The sequence below is a fragment of the Hylobates moloch genome, unplaced genomic scaffold (genome assembly GCF_009828535.3).
Source record: "Hylobates moloch isolate HMO894 unplaced genomic scaffold, HMol_V3 SCAFFOLD_15, whole genome shotgun sequence".
Classification (NCBI taxonomy): Eukaryota; Metazoa; Chordata; class Mammalia; order Primates; family Hylobatidae; genus Hylobates; species Hylobates moloch.
In genome coordinates, this window is record NW_026652290.1 from 29,630,845 (window position 1) to 29,639,494 (window position 8,650).

The following is an 8,650-nucleotide window of genomic DNA, read 5'->3' on the forward strand; positions in this document are numbered from 1 at the left end:
CCAGCCTAGGTGACAGAGTAAGACTCTGTCTCAAAAAAAAAAAAAAGATGATTGCTAGAATTTTTCAAAATTGATGATAAACATTGAAAAGATAAAAACTCTCATGCAGAATATATAAAAAGAACTCCATACTGAGACATATCTTAATAAATCTGAAGAACATTGAAGATAGCAAGATTATTGAAAAGTAACTAAGAATGGATCAGAGATGGACATGAGATTAGGAAAAAAAAGTAACTAAGAAAAAACAGAGTCTCTATATAGTAATAAGAATTGCATTGGAAGCTAGCTTCCCAACAGGAACAAATGAATATCAAAGACAGTAGAAAATATCTTCAATGTGAAGCTATCTTCACATTGAAAAAATGAAGACCTTTGTTAGATAAGAAAAAACTGAGTGAGTTTATAGCAATAAAACTTCACTAGTGGAATTCCTAAAGTGTGTATTTCAAGACATCCTTTGATGTCAAAGGATGATTTGAGATTCAAGGAGCAATTTCAGCAAAGAAAATGGTAAACAAGAGGGGAATTGTTGAACAAACATTTCCACTATAAAACAATACTAGAGGCGGGGTGTGGTGGCTCACACCTGTAATCACAGCACTTTGGCAGGCTGAGGTGGGTGGGTCACCTGAGGTCAGGAGTTCAAGACCAGCTTGGCCAACATGGTGAAACCCCTTCTCTATTAAAAATACAAAAATTAGCCAGGTGTGGTGGTGCACGCCTGTAATCCCAACTACTTAGGAGGCTGAGGTAGGAGAATCACTTGAACCTGGGAGGTGGAGGTTTCAGTGCGCTGAGATCACGCCACTACACTCCAGCCTGGATGAAAGAGCAAGACTCCATCTCAAAAAGTAATAATAATAAAAATAAAAGTAAGTAGTGGTAAAACAGTGGACAACAAATAATAGCATATAAGATGGAAGCTTGGTGATTAGAGTTAAGGCTTCCAGATACATTTGAATTATTCAGGACCAGCCTGAAGATAATAACTCAACTTTAGCCTTTAAGTTAAAAATGCAAATTAGGCCAGCCATGGTGGCTCATGCTGGTAATCCCAGCACTTTGGGAGGCCAAGGTGGGAGGATCGCTTTGAGGCCAGGTGGGCAACACAGCAAGACCCTATTTCATAAATAAATAAATAAATAAAATCACAATGCAGAAAAGGTAAGAAAAACAAAATGTAGAAAATATATGGTAGAAATAAATCTAAATGTGCAACAATATGTGGAAACAGATTAAGCCCTCCAGTTAAGGGGCATAATTCGTCAGAGTATATGTTATTAGGAAATACACCTAAAAATAAAACCAAGAAACCTTAGAAAGTTTGAAAGTAAAATGATGTAAACAGATATTATAGTAGATAAGAAGAAGACTAATCCAGCTTCTCTACTTCAAGAATCATGAGTGAGTAGGAGCTCCAAGAAATTGTGTTCCAGGCTGGGTGTGGTGGCTCATGCCTGTAATCCCAGCACTTTGGGAGGCTGAGGCAGGTGGATCACGAGGTCAAGAGATGGACACCATCCTGGCCAACAAAGTGAAACCACGTTTCTACTAAAAATACAAAAATTAGCTGGGCATGGTGGCGTGCACCTGTAGTCCCAGCTACTTGGGAGGCTGAGGCAGGAGAATTGCTTGAACCTGGGAGGTAGAGGTTGCAGTGAGCTGAGATCACACCATTGCACTCCAGCCTGGTGACAGAGTGAGACTCCGTCTCAAAAAAAAAAAAAAGGAATTCTGTTCCAAAACCGTAAGACTCCAGATATGATACACTTTGGTAGGAAATGCTGATCAATCTCTCAATCTTATGGGAGGTATTAGAGATCCCCAAAGACAACCCCCTAAAATTAACTAACCAGACAAAGTAATTTAAAAAGCTAAATCCTGGGTGAGGGAGGAATAGGGGGCTTGGAAAATCTGGGCCCTGGGGCCTAGGGTGTCAGAAGCCAGCTCTATACATGTAGGTAGGTGAGGCCATGGTGGCAGGAGATCAGGGCCAGAATGGCGGAGAGCAGGAGGAGAGCAGTGGGAGAGTCAGGAAGTCAGACCTAACAGGCTGGCAGCAGGGATAACACGGTGTCTACATCAGTCTGTTCAGGCTGCTATAACATAGTACCATTGATTGTGTAGCTTATAAACAACAGAAATTTATTTCTCACAGTTGTGAAACTGGAAGTCTAAGATCAGGGTGCCAGCATGGTCAGGTTCTGATGAGGACCCTCTTCTGGGTTGCTGATGGCCAACTTCTAGTTGTGCTCTTACATGGCAGAGAGGGATGAGAGCTCGCTGAGATTTCCTTTCATGAGGGCATTAAGCTCATGACCTAATCACCTCTCAAGTGTTCCAACTCTGAATATCATCAATTTGAGGGTTAGGATTCTAACATATGAATTTAGGAGAACACAAACATTCCATTCTTAATAATGCCCTTACTATCCCAGCGCTGAAATAGTATACCGATTTTTTGAAATAACAAGAAGGGTGGGGGTGTACCCGATCCCCTGCAGAAGCAAAGGCAACTCCAATGTGAAAAACATTCCCAAAGTAGGCCTATAGCACTGTCATAAATGAAAATCAGGAATAAACTAAAAAACAAAGAACTCACAGCATGTAAGAAAGAAAGCTGCTGTGAGGCAGTTTATAGAAACAAGACAATAGATTTAGATCCCCAACTATAAAGAGTTGGAAATGTCAGGTAGAGGATACAGAAAGGCTGTGGGTGAGATGGTTAAAGAAATAAAAGATGCAATCACAAAGATGAGCATAACATAGGAAAACATCAGAAATAAAGAGGTAAACTTAAAAAAAAAAAAGATGGAAATGGTAGACAGGAAAATTCCAATAATTGAAATTACAAACTCAGAGACTAATGCACAGCAAGTTAGATAGTATTCTTTTCCTAACTTTTAGTAGGATGCTTATTACATTAATTTTCATTTTCATTTTTCTTAGTTTCTTTCTTTTTTTGTTTTTTTTTTTTTTTTTGAGGAGTTTCGCTCTCACTGCCCAGGCTGGAGTACAGTGGTGCAATCTCAGCTCACTGCACCCTCCACCTCCCAGGTTCAAGCAATTCTCCTGAGTAGCTGGAATTACAGGCACCTGCCACCACACCCAGCTAATTTTTTGTATTTTTAGTAGATACAGGGTTTCACTATGTTGGCCAGGCTGGTCTCAAACTCCTGACCTCGGGTGATCCACCCACCTTGGTCTCCCCAAGTACTAGGATTACAGGTGTTAGCCACTGTGTCCGGCCAATTTTTCTTAGTTTCTAGTACAAGCATCTGAAGATCTAAATTTTTTTTTCTTTTTCTTTTTTTTTTTTTTGAGACAGAGTCTCATACTGTTGCCCAGGCTGGAGTGCAGTAGTGCAATCTCAGCTCACTGCAACCTCCACCTCCCGGGCTCAAGTGATTCTTCTGCTTCAGCAGGAGAGCTTTAGCTGATTAGAGCTTTTGCTGCATCTCATGATTGTTTATATTTTTCCTAAAATTAAATTACAAATGATTTTTAATATTCAACAGATTTGGAAATCAACATTTCTTTCAATTTAAAAATTTCTTTCTTGCTGCATGAGATAATTAGATAATTAGAAGTGTGTTTTTAAGGTTCCAGGTGATTTTTTTAGTTATTTATTAATGATGTCTTACTGAAAACCTTTATTGACAAAGAACATAAAGTCTAGACCAGATTTTTGAAGTTTAGTTTTATATTATGGCATAGTGCCTGGTCAAGTTCATAAAGCTTTCTTTTTTTTTTTTTTTTTGAGACGGAGTCTTGCTCTGTCACCCAGGCTGGAGTGCAGTGGCGCCATCTTGGCTCACTGCAACCTCTGCCTCCCGAGTTCACGCCATTCTCCTGCCTCAGCCTCCCAAGTAGCTGGGACTACAGGCACCCACCACCACACCTGGCTAATTTTTTGCATTTTTAGTACAGACGGGGTTTCACTGTGTTAGCCAGGATAGTCTCAATCTCCTGACCTCATGATCCACCTGCCTCGGCCTCCAAAAGTGCTGGGATTACAGGCATGAGCCACCGCACCCGACACTAGTTCATAAAGCTTTCTAATATCCCTCAAGAGATGTTATATTCTCCAATCGTTTCTATATGTGCCCATCAGATCAACCTTGTCAATAGATTTTGTTCTAATTTTCTGTATTCTTAAAGATGTTTAACATTACTAATCATTAAGGAAATGCAAATTGAAACCACACACTTCACACACATTAGGATGGCTATTACTAAAAACAAACAAAGAGGCCAGGGACAGTGGCTCACGCCTGTAATCTCAGCATTTTGGGAGGCCAAGGCAGGTGGATCTCCTGAGGTCAGGAGTTCAAGACCAGCCTGGCCAACATGGTGAAACTCCGTCTCTACTAAAAATACAAAAATCAGCTGGGCATGATGGAGGTGCCTGTAATCCCAGTTACTCGGGAGGCTGAGGCAGGGGAATCACCTCTTGAACCTGGGAGACGGAAGTTGCAGTGAGCCGAGATCATGCCATTGCACTCCAGCCTGGGTGACATGAGCAAAAATCCGTCTCAAAACAAACAAACAGAAAATAACAAGTGTTGATTAGGATGTGGAGAAATTGAAACCCTTAGGCACTGCTGGTGGGAATTTAAAATGCTGCAGCAGCTGTGGAAAACAGTCCAGTGGTTCCACAGGAAGTTAAATCAATGAGTGGATAAAGAAAATATGGTAGATATATCTACCATGGAATACTACTCAGCCATAAAAAAGGAATGAAATAATGGCATTTGCAGAAAACTGGATGGAACTGGAGACTATTATTCTAAGTGAAGTAACTCAGAAATGGAACACCAACCATTATATGTTCTCACTCATAATTGAGAGCTAAGCTATGAAGACACAAAGGCATAAGAATGATACAATGGACTTTGGGGACTTGGGGAAAAGGGTGGGCGGGGGGTGAAGGATAAAACACTACACATTTGGGTACAGTGGGTGCACCACAATCTCAGAAATCACTGCTAAAGAACTTATTCATGTAACCAAACACCACCTGTTCCCCAAAAATCTATTTAAATACAAAATAAATTAAAACAAACAAGTTAAACCATGTAGAATTACCATAGAACTCAGAAATTCCACTTTGGGTATATACCCAAAATAATTGAAAATAGGAACTCAGATATTTGTACACCCAGGTTAATAGCAGTATTATTATTATTATTATTATTCTTTTTTTTTTTTTGAGATGAAGTCTTGCTCTTGTCCCCCAGGCTGGAGTGCAGTGGTGCGATCTCGGCTCACTGCAACCTCCACCTCCTGCATCCAGGTGATTCTCCTGCCTCAGCCTCCGGAGTAGCTGAGATTACAGGCGCCTGCCACCACGCCTGGCTAATTTTTGTATTTTTAGTAGAGACAGGGTTTCACCATGTTGGCCAGGCTGGTCTTGAACTCCTGACCTCTGGTGATCGGCCTGCCTCGGCCTCCCAAAGTGCTGGGATTACAGGTGTGAGCCACCACGCCCGGCCAATGGCAGTATTATTTACAATAGCCAAAAGGTAGTTACAACCTAAATGTCCATCAACAAATGAATGGATAAACAAATGTGGTATATACATAAAATGGAATATAATTCAGCCTTAAAAAGGAAGACAATTTTGAAACATAATACAACAGGGATGAAACTTAAAAGTGAAATAAGCCAGACACAAAAGCACAAACATTGTATGATTCCACTTACATGGAAAACCTAGAATAGTCCAATTCATAGAGACAGGAAGTAGAATAGTGGTTATCAAGGGGGAAATGAGGAGTTACTGCTTAATGAGTACAGACTTCCAGTTTGGCATAATGAAAAAGTTCTGGAAATAGATGGTGGTGAAGGTTACCCAACAATGTGGATGTACTCAATGCCACTGAATTGTATACTTAAAAATGGTTAAATTGGGCCAGGCTTGGTGACTAACACCTGTAATCCCAGCACTTTGGAAGGCTGAGGTGGGCCGATCACCTGAGGTCAGGAGTTCGAGACCAGCCTAGTCAAAATGGTGAAACCCCTGTCTCTAATAAAAATACAAAAATTAGCTGGGCGTGGTGATACACATCTATCATCCCAGCTACACGGGAGGCTGAAGCAGGAGAATCGCTTGAACCCAGGAGGCAGAGGTTGCGGTGAGCTGAGATGGTGCCACTGCACTTCAGCCTGGACAACAGAGCGAGACTCCATCTCAAAAAAAAAAAAAGTTAAATTGTGAGTTTTATGTTCTGTTCTGCCCCACCCCACCCCCACCCCCACACACTCTGAGAGTGTTTTATTTCAAACTCTGATCCCTGCCCTGTGATTACAAAGAGAATACTGCTGGTTATCTCCTGCAGTCCCTGCTGTGGGAAAAACTGGTATCCGACATTCTCTGAAACATACTGCCTTTCATCTAGACTCAGAAGCTAGACATACAATTTAAAAAAGAAGAAGAGGCTCCATGGCCGTGTTATACCCACCACCTGCCTAGGACCAGCCATCAGCCATGGTTGTTGACGGTGAGACTGCTGAAAAGACCCAAGCAGGATGGGAGAGAAAAAAGATATTTCTTTCTACAGCATGAAGGAGATAGAAGACTTTCAAGCTTCCAGAAGCCTCATCACTCAGGCTTCACTCCAGAAGTTATTCTTGCCATCAGGCTAGCTGAGGCTTCTGGGCCTCTCCTTGTGCCTCTTCATATTCTTCCCCTGGTTTCAGCTGAGGGCCAGGGATCATAACTGTCTTAAGGATGGTGCTTAGCGGGTGCCTATGGGGGAACGATCTTGCCAAGCATTCTCCAGCTTCCATAGGGGTTTGTCAGGTGCTTTTCAAATACAACATACTCCAGGACATTCTTGGGTACATCTTCCTGTCCATACATCAACCAGCCAAACCAGTCACAGATGGCCAGAGTCTGCTGGGTGTGCCTATGGTGACCTAGCCGTATATGTTGCCCTGGTTCGTCAGACTTGAACAGCGAACCTGAACCACATGGTAGGGCTCTAAAGATTCCACGAAGCTCCAGGGGATGGTTTTTTTGTTTTTTTTGTTTGTTTGTTTGTTTCTTTGTTTGTTTTTGAGACGGAGTCTCTCTCTGTCGCCCAGGCTGGAGTGCAGTGGCGCCATCTCGGCTCACTGCAACCTCCGCCTCCCGGGTTCACGCCATTCTCCTGCCTCAGCCTCTCCGAGTAGCTGGGACTACAGGCGCCCGCCACTACGCCCGGCTAATTTTTTGTATTTTTAGTAGAGACGGGGTTTCACCGTGGTCTCGATCTCCTGACCTCGTGATCCGCCCGCCTCGGCCTCCCAAAGTGCTGGGATTACAAGCGTGAGCCACCGCACGCGGCCGGATGGTCTTATATTTGATGTCTCAGATCATGTCTGGAAAACAGTGTTCAGTTACCAAGGTATGCAGTCAGTCATGTGTGAGTTGTTTAGACAAAGGTGAGCTTCAGTAAATACATCCTTAGCTTTTTCAGGGAAGTCCTTTGTTTTAAAATTGTCATGATACTCTTTTATCTTCTGGATTGACAATTGTATGCCACATTCTTCTTCATTTGTTCAGTTCTCTGTTTCAGTCCTTCCTTTGAAAGAGATGGCATGTGAGCATCACCCTCAGGAGGAACATAGGCATCAAAGATACCAGCTGTACAGGCCAGATGTATGGGACGATCCAGATGTTCTGGAGGAATAACCAGTCCTGCTTTCCAGGCATGTTCCATAAACTCCTTTTGTGTTTTGTATTTAGGTTGATAAATAGGAGGTATGAAACGTTTTTTAGTTCTTACTGGAACTATAGCTGCAGACTGAGTCACCAGAACTGGCTGCCGAGATCACCAGCCCAAAACCCTTAATAAAAGAGACAACCCCTGGGATATGGGGGTTGCCATTTTGTTCACGCAAAGGCTGCTGGGAAGGTTTTTTTGTTGGTTTTTGTTTTTTTAGACAGAGTCTCGCTCTGTCGCCCAGGCTGCAGTGCAGTGGCACGATCTCGGCTCACTGCAATATCCACCTCCAGGGTTTACGCCATTCTCCTTCCTCAGCCTCCTGAGTAGCGGGGACTAGAGGCACCTGCCACCACTCCCAGCTAATTTTTTTTGTATTTTTAGTACAGACGGGTTTCGCCATGTTGGCCAGGCTGGCCTCAAACTCATGATCTCAGATAATCCACCCACCTTGGCGTCCAAAAGTGCTGGGATGACAGGCATGAGACACCATGCCCGGCCAATGTTCTGTATATTTTATCACAATTTTTAAAAAGGAATGAAGGGCCAGGCATGGTGGTTCACACTTGTAATCCTAACACTTTGGGAGGCTGAGGTGGAAGGATCACTTGAGCCCAGCAGTTTGCAACCAGGCTGGGAAACATAGGGAGAACCAGTTTCTAAAAAAAAAAAAAAAAAAAAACAAATTAATTAGCTGGGTGTGGTGGCACATGCTCCTGGTCCCAGCTACTTGGGAGGCTGAGGTGGGAGGATCACTTGAGCCCAGGAGATGGAGGCTGCAATGAGCTGTGATCATGCCACTGCACTCCAGCCTGGGCTACAAAGTGAGACCCTGTCTCAAAGAAGAAAAAAAAAAAAAAAAGGAAGAATTTATACATGCTACAATGCAGATGAACCTCTAAAACATGCTAAATGAAGGAAGCCAGACACAAAAGGT

General features: G+C 42.7%; 1 pseudogene; it reads right to left on the reverse strand.

Moving 5' to 3' along the window:
* Positions 1–6,643: 6,643 nt before the first annotated feature.
* LOC116484036 (large ribosomal subunit protein mL45-like) lies at positions 6,644–7,878 on the reverse strand (annotated as a pseudogene).
* Positions 7,879–8,650: the final 772 nt, after the last annotated feature.